The sequence below is a fragment of the Sphaerodactylus townsendi genome, linkage group LG04 (genome assembly GCF_021028975.2).
Source record: "Sphaerodactylus townsendi isolate TG3544 linkage group LG04, MPM_Stown_v2.3, whole genome shotgun sequence".
Taxonomy (NCBI): domain Eukaryota; kingdom Metazoa; phylum Chordata; class Lepidosauria; order Squamata; family Sphaerodactylidae; genus Sphaerodactylus; species Sphaerodactylus townsendi.
This window is the reverse complement of record NC_059428.1, coordinates 57,845,298-57,857,151: the sequence shown is the minus strand read 5'-3', so window position 1 is coordinate 57,857,151 and position 11,854 is coordinate 57,845,298. Positions and strand designations below refer to the sequence as shown.

Below are 11,854 nucleotides of genomic sequence, written 5' to 3'. Positions count from 1 at the left end.
CATACAGTATTCTGTGCAGTCCTCAGCATTCTGAACTGGGACTGTGGCAGTTGTTATCTCGAGCAGGTTTTTTGCTTTGTGATTTTCAAGCTCAGTGTTACCTACCCAAGTGGCAGTGACACCAGCTTTCACTGGAGCCTTATTACTCTTAAAAGAGCAATTTGGTTGGTTGCACGGCTATTAGGATCAGACAGTCAGGCTTAAAGCTGTCAGTACAACTGCTTCTCATCGCTTCGCTTTTTTTCCCACCCCCTGCAATCCTGACATCTTCCCTCTTTTCTGCTGGACACAGGCATTACTGTTTTTATCATTTTCAATCACGTTCACGCTGAAAGCTGAGGAAATATTCCCACTGAAGCCAAAGTGAGGAGCAAGAAATTCTTTTATAGCTCCTTTAGTAGCAGCGGTGCTGGCTGCATGTGTGTGTGGGAGAAGCTGGATCAGTGAGAAATGTGGCGTTCCTCAGGGCTACATCATTGAGATATTACTTCAGAATGGCAAAGCTGCTCCTTGGGTTGATTTTTCAATGATTAATTGCTCCTTTCTAAGCAAACAGAGAGGGAGAGAAAGTGAGGGAGACGATGTAAGAAAAAATTGTGGGAAATAACTTGTGGAAATGGTATCGTCAGTGTGTCGGAGGGAAATTACTATGCTTGAAGTTCTTTTTATTTTGACACTGCTGTTATCTGGACCAACTCTCAGCAAGCTAAGTAGGACCAAAGGCAAACACTGGAAGGGTGGTAAGTGATAAAAGTTTTATAAGGAATGTCTGTTGGAAATTGCAGAGAGCAAGCAGGGTTCATATTTGACATCTGGATAATAAATCTGCTTGTTTGAAATGATTGAGGTTTTAATAGCTCTTTGGATTTGAAAAAAAAATCTGGATAGAAGGCTGAATGTAAAACATGTGTTTCTTGTACATTTTCCCTGTGTAGTTCTGAAGAAGGTGCTGTAGATTTAAAATAGTAGCAAAATACATAAGGATCTTTGTGGAATTTGTGGAAAAGGTTTGCATGTGCATATATAACAGGTGATTTAGAAATCAGTGTGCTTGAGAGGGTAACAACATTGATTGACAATTTCAGAATGGAGAATGGGGGTGGAGAGGATGAGGAGGAGATGCTTGTAGCTTTGTTGTCTTTAAAGGTGCTTTAGATTTGTGAGACTGGCCCATTTTGCAACAAAGCAAAACAAAACCCCAAAATGACTCAACTTGTTCTGAATGCAGCATTTCAGTATATGTTAAGAAAGTATTGGACAGACATATTTGAGAATAAAATGATTACAGAAATGCAGTGCCGGCACCCCTGATGAGCTGGTTGATTGTATAAGTGTTGATGTGTTAATAAAGATAAATCACATTTACTTTATTGAATTTTTTTGCTGTGCTAAGAAAAAAGCACTTATGGCTTTTGAAGGCTGCAGTCTATTTCTTTTCACACCCATAAACTGAGGGTGAGATTTATCAGACCTATGGTTTTCACTAAATAGTTCTTTTATTAAAGTTTACTTTGTTTCACTTCTTGAAGTTGGTTTCTTTTTTAAAGGAAAAACATAAAAGAGTCGATGATCAAATATTCTATTGAGTATTAAATGTATGAATAATACGGACAAAGTGGTTGCAGTATATAATTGGTTCCCAGTTATATCTTAATATTGTTGATGAGATGCACCCCAGGAAGTATGTTACTATCAAGTTGATCTTGGCGTTAATAGCACTGTCTGTTTTCCTCTGCTGTCAGTGTTATGATCTGAGGTTAAAGAGTAGCATCAACATAAAGGATAAGTTTTAATAATTCATCATAGCATGTCAGCAGGAGTCCCATTTCAGCCCTCTCTTTTCTGCACATTGCTGGAAGACTTTACAAACTGTCCACATGCTGTATCTTCAAGGGAAAGGTTCCTGCAGGAAATTAGCTTGAGATGTGTAGAGCAAAAGGTAGCAAAGAGATTATGGATTTTTACTTTTTTCTTGTTTTAATTTCACAAAAAGTTATGGCATGTGCGCATGTCTGCCCTGCCTGTGACAGATGTTTTCCCACTTCTTTATGGTTTATTAAGTCCCATGTGGGAATATGCGCTGAAAGTCCTGCCTTCCATTGTCAAGCATCCGGGAAGGGAAATGTGGTCTATGCATTGCAGGTTGTGTAGTGCGAGCTGGGCACAGGCTTTTAGTACAAGGCAGTGATTTCCTCTACCTTATTGCTGAACAGATGGACTACTTACCTACGTAATTCCTTACACAGCTGTAACATCATAGCATATTCAGTGTAGAAATCAGTGATAATTTGCTAGCGTGGCTGAGAAATACAAAGTCCCTCCTTGACTACTATTGGATTGTTGTAAATAGATTGGAAGCATGAAAGACATCCTTGCATTCCTAACATCTGTTCATTGTTTGTGCTGAATCAGTCATTTGAGACCTTCACTAGGAATGTACCCTGTAATTGTGTATCCATTAGTCTCAATCCACTATCAAATTTTGCAAAACTGTTGGGTAAACAACTCAGGAAGGCTGCTTCCCATAAGTAGGGACAACTATCATGGGCCTAAGGAAAACAGAGTCTGCTGTAATGGGTTGGTTATGTGTATTTCAAGAGTAGGAACAAAATGTCTTTCTTTCATCTTTGTACTGTTATATTTGACAGCAAAATTGTGCTTTGGGGCCCTACAACGACTTCAAATGACGTATGTCCCTGTTCAGGTGGCTTACCACTGACCTCACATGTGCTCATACACATGCACAGTGAATCAATGAACATTATGTGTGCAAGAGACACATTCATAAATTTGCTGTTCCATAGGTGACAAGTCAACCTTTCATGCAGCTATAATTGGTTCGGGATCACATCACATATAAACACAGGATTTCCTGGCTCTGCATGATTCAATAAGTTATTGAGTCTTCCAATAGTGTTGCAAGCAGGTTATTCATTGCTGGCAAGTTGCTTTTTTGGGAAACACCTTTTTTAAATATTTAGAATCAAATAAATTAAGGAGACATGTTAAATATCAACTATTTGAAATGTGCAGTCTTCTCTGCAAAACCGTCATAATCACTGTTGTTGAAACAGAGACACATCAACAAATTTTCTATAGTCATAGTACCACTGATAATTTGGGTTGTTGTCTAACGTCTCCTCAGTGACCTGCAGTATGATTGTGCTAGGCACAACACAGGCACTGTCAGAAGCTTCAGGATGTGTACGAGTGCCCCACAAAGCAGTTCTTTCCCATGTTCAGCATGACCCTAATTTTCAGGAAAGGCAATACCAGCAGGGGTACAGAGGTTCAGAGGTAGATCTTATTTCATCTCTATGTGGGGATCTTCTAACGTTATAGAAATAGTGGGAAAAAGAAACACACTGCAGTGGCTCCCATCAGTAATGTCAGAAGGGGTTCTTCATTGTAGTATATATTAACCCAATGTATAATATCTTAACAGAGCTACCTGACAGTGGTGGTGAGTTCTTTTAAGGAACTGTAAAGAAAGCAGACTCTGTGCAGTATTTTATTTTAGAAGTCTATATATGGCCATGGCCAAAACAAAACAGGGTGCAGCCAGGGTACATGAGTTTGATGCAGGCCTAGGCCTTTCGCATGCCGCCATGTGGGTGGCCCTGGACCTAATACAGGTCACCAACATACCTTCACATGGAGGTGTGTCTTTTCCCCTCCCTTATTTCCCACCAATGCAGGCAGGCACAATTGAACCCCCAGAGCCTTGCTATCCCCAGAAGTGCCAGCATGGCTCCGCAGATGGGAGCCGAGAGGTTAAAAAAAATGCAGCTGCATAATGCGCCTGCTGCCCGGCCATTTGCTTGGCTGCAGCTGCAAGACGAGTTAAAACAAAAGAATCGCACAAATTACAGTTCTTGAAAAACTCAGGCTGGGTGGGGAAATGCGGAGCAGGCTTGTGTTAGGAGTGGGATCTGTGCAAAGTTCCCCCGCAATATGGCTTTTATCCTGCCCTTAACCCATGTTTACTGGCCCATGTGGAAAGGGCCTGACTGCTGCCACCCACTCATTTTGAGTTTTTTTTAGTGATGCTTCCAAGTTGGCTTAGAGAGTGATTTTTTAAAAGGAAAATGGTATGAGGCCTAGTAGATGGCTAAACAATTGATGTTTATCTCAGATTTAATTTTGGAACACCTAAGTTTGTTGTCCTTGGGTCTGCAATAATTATTAGGGATTCTCAAACCCTTGTGAGTTTGATTGCCTTATAAACATCATGTGCAAATATGTAATTAATTTGTTGACTGGTTTTGTTGGAGTTAGTTGACTGGGGGGTGCCTACACAACAGCACTTTTCCCCACTCAATTTTCAGGCATGTTGGCCACTCTATGATTACTATGAAGGCAATTTTGCAGGATTTTTGTTTTCTAATGGGGCTTATTATATTCCAGGAACTATTAGAGTTTTTAACTCCGTATTGATTTCACAACTTTTGTATGGTGTCCCTATATGGCTTTCCCTGTATAAAACACTATAGCGTCCAGCCCTTGTTCCTACAAGCAATTGGAGAACTCCCCAGGTATATTTCATCATTGGCCTTTCCTTATGAGTTCTGTATATCAATGTAAAAAAAATGTGGCCAAATTGATCTATGAGTTTAGAGTTACACTCATTTTGATGCTCAGAGGAAATGATCTCCACTTGTTCTGGGCCTTCTATCTGAGGGTAATCTTATTTTAATTCTCTTGTTAGTTTACAGGTATGTAAAACCTTTACGCACTCAAGATTTAATTACCCCTTTTCAGTGGTTTTACTGGGTTGTCTGCAAATGATTCCTTTTTTAAAACTGGCTGTGCCCTTTCCTTCTTTAATCAGTGGAGTCCTTAGTACATATCATTTTGCAATGCCTTTATGTGTCCCAATTTAGGCTAAAATGGATTATTCCATATTTTAATAAATGGTCCATGTTTTCTCAAGCAACTTCAGAGCAAAGGTTCAATTCCTCTTAGAGGACTCTGACCATCAACATACTTATTTTGTTGGTCATGTTTAGAGGCTACAGAGAAGAGTCAAAGGGAATTGTTTTTAGATATGGCTCATTTCAGTTTTATGGTTTTATTGCTAAAGACCTCAGTCTAAGAACAGGAAGAAAGGAAGTATTCAGGCATGCTTGTTGTCTCTTACACTCAGTGTCTCTACTGAACAGACATAATTATTTTCTCTGCAATCATTTTTAAATTTGTCTTCCGAAATGAACTATTTTAAATGTTGATTTTTCCCTTTTTTTTGTTCTAGTTAATTAATTCTGAATACAGTCATCATAGTTTTATTGCTTACAATTTATTTGTTTCACATAGGGACTTACTATAGCCGTTACTCATAAAACCAGGGATGGCTTTGGAAGTACAAGAGAATGGGTGTAATATGGTCTCTGCAAGTAGAATGAAGCTGGATTTTTGTCCGAGTAGACCTACTTAAAGATGCACTGGGGCACCAAAACACTCATAGAAATTATCCTTTCCCAGCTGCAATCCCGCTGTCCTTGGTTGGAATAAGAGGACGGATATCAACCTTCCAACCACTAGGGTTAGATCACCCAGTTACTTTCTTTCTCAATTTTTACTTTTGTACTTTTCTACACAATTTTCTGAGGCAGAACCTGAGGACACAGTTCAGCCAGAGTTGGCTGCGCCTGGGGAAGACCAGGCAGCAGAGCCAACATCCAGTCCTTCCCTGCCTAATGACATACCGGTGGAGGAGCCTGCAGATCCTTCTAGGGAACCCAGTAATAAGCTAGCTGTGCATAGGAAGCAGAAGCAGAGGCAGCTACTGCAGAAGCACAGAAGGAGTGTTCGTTTGGCAGCAAGGTATGGGAGATAAGAAGTCTCTGCATCTGATGAGGACTAACTCCTTGCAGAATCCCAGTCCTCTAAACAAGGCTCGCTCTATAAGCCTTGCTGTGAGCTTATTTCTGCCTAGTGCAACAAGTGTGTTACCTGTTGCCGTTGTGTGTCTGGTTCTTCATTGATTTCTAGCCTGCTCCTCAGTTCTCCTTGACCTATTGGGCTGTGACCTGACTACGCCTTGCCTGCTGCCTGCCTTGACCCATTGGACTGTAACCTGACCATGTTTGTGCTTGCCACCCGTGGGGTCAGACCCGGCCCTGCCTCCATGCCTCCATGCCTGCTGGTAGCACAGCTATCCCAACTAAATAAAATGAGACTTACTTTTAAATATACCAGCTTATGGTTAATTCCACAGGGCTGCCAACTTCCAGATGGGGCCTGGTGATTTCCTGGAATGACCAATGATCACCAGGCTACAGAAAATGGCAGGATACACTCTTTGGCACTATAGCCACTGAGACTGCTCCCTTCTTCAACCCTCTTCTGCAGTTTTCACCTTCAAATCTCCAGGAATTTCCCAACCCAGAGTTTGCAACCCTGTTACTAATATTTATATCTCCTTGGGCCAAGTACAATGGATTCATTTGAAATAGGTGTATGGTTTAGGTGCTATAAAGTTATTTCTGACTTATGGCAATCCAATGAAGGAATGTCCTTCAAAAAGTCCTATCATTAACAGCCTTACTCAGATCTTGCAGCCATCCTTACTCAGATCTTGAATGACTTCTTTTATTCCTCTTTTTCTGTTGCCTTTCCCCAGCATTATTGTCTTTTCCTGTGACTCTTGTCTTTTCATAATGTGACCAAAATATAATAGACTCAGTTTAGTCATTTTACCTTTTAGGGAGAGTTCAGGCTTGATTTGTTCTATAACCCGCTCATTTGTCTTTTTGATAAAATATAGTGAGGCTTAATTATGTGTTAAAATGCATAGAATTGACAGCAAATAAATAGTCCATCAATCTTCCAGTTCAATCAAGGTGGATCAAATATTGATTTTGACTGTGGATAGATCTGGATAAACTGATGTTTGTTTATGAAGAGCCTGTGCAATGTGCAGATAGCCCAAGTGTGTATCTGGGAGGCTCAAGACCCCCACTGCACATGCGAGACAAAATTAATGTGTTGTCCCCTGTGAAGACTTTGTAATATGTAGATGGAGTCTTACAAAGGAGATGAGATGTAGTAGGAAGAGAAGGAAATACAGCAAACTATATGCTGCCCTTCGGATCTGTGTAATTCTACCTATCCAGGAGCTTATGTTTTTTCTGTTCCACAAGACAACTTTCATTTCACTGCAGAAAAATGTCTGGGAGTATTTAACTTTGATGCCAGGAGATTTAGAATCTAGTGTTGGAGATAAAATGGTACCTGAAAGTAAAACCTGGAATTACTGTCAACTGGATTTTCTTTTCTCTTTGAGTCAAAATAACACACTATGATAAAGTTTTTAAAAAGGTTCTGTAACAGGGAAAAGAGATAGAAAATGAGTGTTTTTTAAAAGGTTCTATAACAGGAAAAAGAGATAGAAAATAAGGAGATTAAAACTTTCTCTTTGGTTTAGTTTAATTTAGAAAAAAGGCTTTCAAGTTTTCATAATACCATTCTGCTTGTGATTTCTTTATTTTTAAATAACATTTGGGGTACCTGGCACACTTTTTTTGGCCATCAACTGACAGCTGATTTGTGGTAACCAAGTGGGGTTTCCAAAGCAGGAAAAGTTCAGAGGTGGTTTGCCATTGTCTGCTTTTACATCACAACTCTGTACTTCCATGGTGATCTCACATCCAAATATTAAGCAGGGCAAACCTTACTTACCTTATGAGATCCAATTTAATCAAGCTAGTCTGGGCTATTCAGATCAGAGTGGTATATATTACTAAATTAAACAAAAATCTTCTTTAAAAAATTGACAAATATTGCCAAATCTTTTTGGGGGGGAGAGCTCTCCTTACATTTTGGAACAGTGTGTGTTGTTTTGGAAACTCATAAGATATTTGTAACAGCCTTCTGCATATGAAGTACTGTGTCCTTTTGAGGATTTTCCCCCTTAAATATTGTCATTGGGCTTTTTTGCACACACGGTTTGTTCTTGATTTAATATATGAGGATTCGATCAGGTTTCTGCCTTTTTCACACAATAATAACATGAACCCGTAATGTGCCTCGACCCCTAATCTGTCGCTCATTTCAGCCTTTGTCTCACATTTTTCCTGTCGCTCGATAATTGTGCAACTTTCTTGGATAAAACGGATTCCCCCCACAATCTGGTGCCTAGGTACAAAACGCAACTCGAACAAGCGACTGCGAGGGATCACGCCCACTGTGTGATGCGATTTCCTCCAACCAATCAGGATGCGGTAGAGCTTGCCAGTTGCGCACACACATGTTACTGTTTACTGTTTTGTTTCTGTCTCACTTTCTTCTCGCCCCTCCTCGCGGTTGCTCATGCAGTGCATTGTTTCCAATGCCACCCTGATATCTCGAGATAGCGAGTACACTGAGATAGTGAAATCATGCTGACTTGTTAGCTCGTTAGCTCATGATGACGGGGGCCAAGCGTCACACGGAACACGCCCTTGGACGGCACAACAGCCAATCGGAACTCTAGTTCGTACTGCATTCCAGGGCAATGCAAAACCAAGGGGTTTCTGAAGCAACAAGAACATCCACAACAACCTGGTGATGTGTGAATGATCTCGAGCGATGAAACAGCAACAAAAAGGTCAGGATGTCGATGCGGATTGCCTTAATTCAAGAACAAACCGTGTGTGTGAAAAAGCCCATTGTGTTTATAACAGTGTAAAACCTATGCAGTTACTTCAATGCAAGTCCACTGATTTCAATTGAATTAGACTGAAATCACTCTGCACAGGATTGTACTGTAAAGTTGTTTCCACAGGGCACAATCATACTGGGTTACAATCGGTATCATACAATCCAGGTCTATTTATCCTGGTTTCTCCCTTTGCATGGGTGCCTGTTTCTGTGAAGGAGTTGAGTTAAGACCAGGAGGAAATACTCCAATTCCTTTCACATGAGCCTGCTTGGGTTTTTTTCTCCCAGCCCCCCCCCCCTCACCACAGGGCAATGCTTCTGATGAAGGATCCACAGCAACCACACAAAAAACCAAGCAGGACACAAACACCCATTTTCTCTAGCTTTGGAAAGGAGCTGGAGCAGTGAGCAACATGACAAGCATGTTGTGCTATACAAAGAAAAAACTTTTGACCAATACTGGGCAGAGCACTATGTCCCATCCACATTTAAAGGTGTGCAGGAAACCACAGCATGAGACTCTCTCTCTCTCTCTCTCTCTCTCTCTCTCTCACTCTCACTCTCTCTCTCTCTCTCACTCACTCACTCACACACACACACACACACACACACACACACACACACACCAATATACCAAATAACATTTGATGGTTTTTTGGGCCTGTCACGGAATGAGAGCCAGGCAGGTGCTTTACCACCCCTCCCCTCCCAGGATCCCGTTGGGGTCATGAACCAGGAGCTGCAGGACTGGGCTGGCTGCAGCTTGACTAGTGAGTAGTGCTTGGCAAGAGTATACTGGAACAGGGTGAGCATGATTTAAGGCAGGGAGATCAGGCAGTGGGGTGGGGAAAATAAATCGGTTTTGCTCCTGTGGCCTTTGCATGGAAGTAATTCAACATGGGATTTTTGAAAAGGATCATCATTTTGGCAATTTTTGAAAAACCCAGGATAAGGGAAATATCTCAAGAATATCTCAAGATCTTCTCACTTTAATATGCAACTTATCCCTGAAATCAGGCTCCATCCCTGAAGACTGGAAGATGGCCAATGTCACACCAATCTTTAAGAAAGGATCTAGGGGGGACCCGGGAAATTACAGGCCAGTCAGTTTGACATCTGTTCCTGGTAAATTAGTAGAATCTATCATTAAAGATAAAATTATAAAACATGTAGAAAAGCAAGACCTGCTGAGAAAGAGTCAGCATGGCTTTTGCAGAGGCAAATCCTGTCTTATAAACTTACTAGAGCTCTTTGAGGGTGTAAACAGGCATGTGGACAGGGGTGAACCGGTGGACATTGTCTACTTGGACTTTCCCTAAGGCTTTTTTGTGGCAAAGTTCCTCACCAGAGACTGTTGAAAAAACTACAGCAATGAAGGAATAAGAGGGGAAGTCCTCCTATGGATTAAAAACTGGTTGAGAAACAGGAAACAAAGGGTGGGTATAAATGGGGAAGTTCTCAACAATGGAGAGATGTTGGGAGTAGGGTGTCCCCTCTAGGATCCGATATGTGGGACCAGTGCTCTTTAACCTATTCATAAATGACCCTGGAAGTAGGGGTGGGTAGTGTGGTGGCCAAGTTTCGCTTATGATGATACCAAATTATGTAGGGTGGTGAGAACCACAAGGTTACCAAGAGCTCCAAGCGGACCTTGATAGAATTAGGTGAGTAGGGCTCAGAAAGCTGTGGCAAATGCAGTTCAATGTAGATAAAATGTAAGAGTGATGCATCATAGGGGCAAAAAAAATCCAAAGCTTCACATATTGACGCTACAGGGGTCAGTGCTATCAGTGCACAGACCAGGAAAGGGAGTTTAGGCGTCTTAGTTGATAGTTCCATGGGAATGTCAACTCAATGCATGGCAGCTGTGAAAAAGGCAAACTCTATGCTGGGGATCATTAGGAAAGGAATTGAGAATAAAACTGCAAAGATTGTCATGCCCTTATATATAAAGAAGCAGTGAGTGCAGCACTTGGAGTACTGTGTGTCCAATTCTGGTCGCCAAGCATCTCAAAGGATATTGAGGAGATAGAAAAAGTGCAGAGAAGGTGCAACGAGGGATGATTGAGGGACTGGAGCACCTTCCCTATGAGGAGAGGCTGCAGCGTTTGGGACTCTTTAGTTTGGAGAGGAGGCGGCTGAGGGGGGATATGATTGAAGTCTACAAAATTTATATGCATGGGGTAGAAAAATGTTGACAGGAGAGAGAAATTTTTCACTCTTTCTCCACAATACTAGAACCAGGGGGGCATTCAGTGAAAATGCTGGGGGGGAAGAATTAGGACTAATAAAAGGAAACACTTCTTCACGCAACGTGTGATTGGTGTTTGGAATATGCTGCCACAGGAGGTGGTGATGGCCACTAACCTGGATAGCTTTAAAAGGGGCTTGGACAGATTTATGGAGGAGAAGTCGATGTATGGCTACCAATCTTGATCCTCTTTGATCTGAGATTGCAAATGCCTTAACAGACCAGGTGATCGGGAGCAACAGCCGCAGAAGGCCATTTCGTTCACATCCTGCATGTGAGCTCCCAAAGGCACCTGGTGGGCCACTGCGAGTAGCAGAGAGCTGGACTAGATGGACTTTGGTCTGATCCAGCTGGCTTGTTCTTATGTTCTTATGTTCTTAAGAAAACCCATTTTAGGATTGGAACCATGCAAACCTCTTGGCCAAACCGGGATATTTCTCTTGCTCAACCTGGGATATTTGGACTGTGCAGAAATGGCCTAAGAATTACATTTCTCACACAGAAATCAGTTAATCTCTTTACTAATGGATCATCCACTAATTGTTGTGGGGATATCTTTACATTGCCTAAATCAGATCCAACTAATCTACATTTGTGCTTTCACGAGGGATGCCAACCTCCAGATGGGAGATCTGGGAATCCCCTGAAATTACAGTTCATCTCCAGACTACAGAGATCAGCTCCCCTGGAGAAAATGGATGCTTTGGGAGGTGGATTCTATGGCATTGTGCCCGGCTGAGGTCGCTCTCCTGCCCATGCTCTATCTATGAATTTACAACCTGGATCTGGCAGCCCTAATCTCCACCCCCCACAAGTGGATGATGGGATTTAGTTTTTACTCACTTTTCCCCAACAAGTATGGGGTTTTATATGCCATACTGAAGCACCAAGTTTTTTGTTCTGGAAAAGTGTTGCTGATGGCACTGATTCTGCATTGCCCTTCTGTCCTTAAATCCTTCAAAA

General features: G+C 41.6%; 1 long non-coding RNA gene across 1 annotated transcript in view; it reads left to right on the top strand.

Annotated features, from left to right (window-relative positions):
• The first annotated feature begins 240 nt into the window (after positions 1–240).
• LOC125431648 overlaps positions 241–11,854 on the top strand; it is a 146,765-nt gene continuing 135,151 nt past the window's right edge. The window contains exon 1 of the long non-coding RNA XR_007244323.1: positions 241–740. This is a non-coding gene — a long non-coding RNA (uncharacterized LOC125431648). The remainder of the gene's footprint in view (positions 741–11,854) is intronic.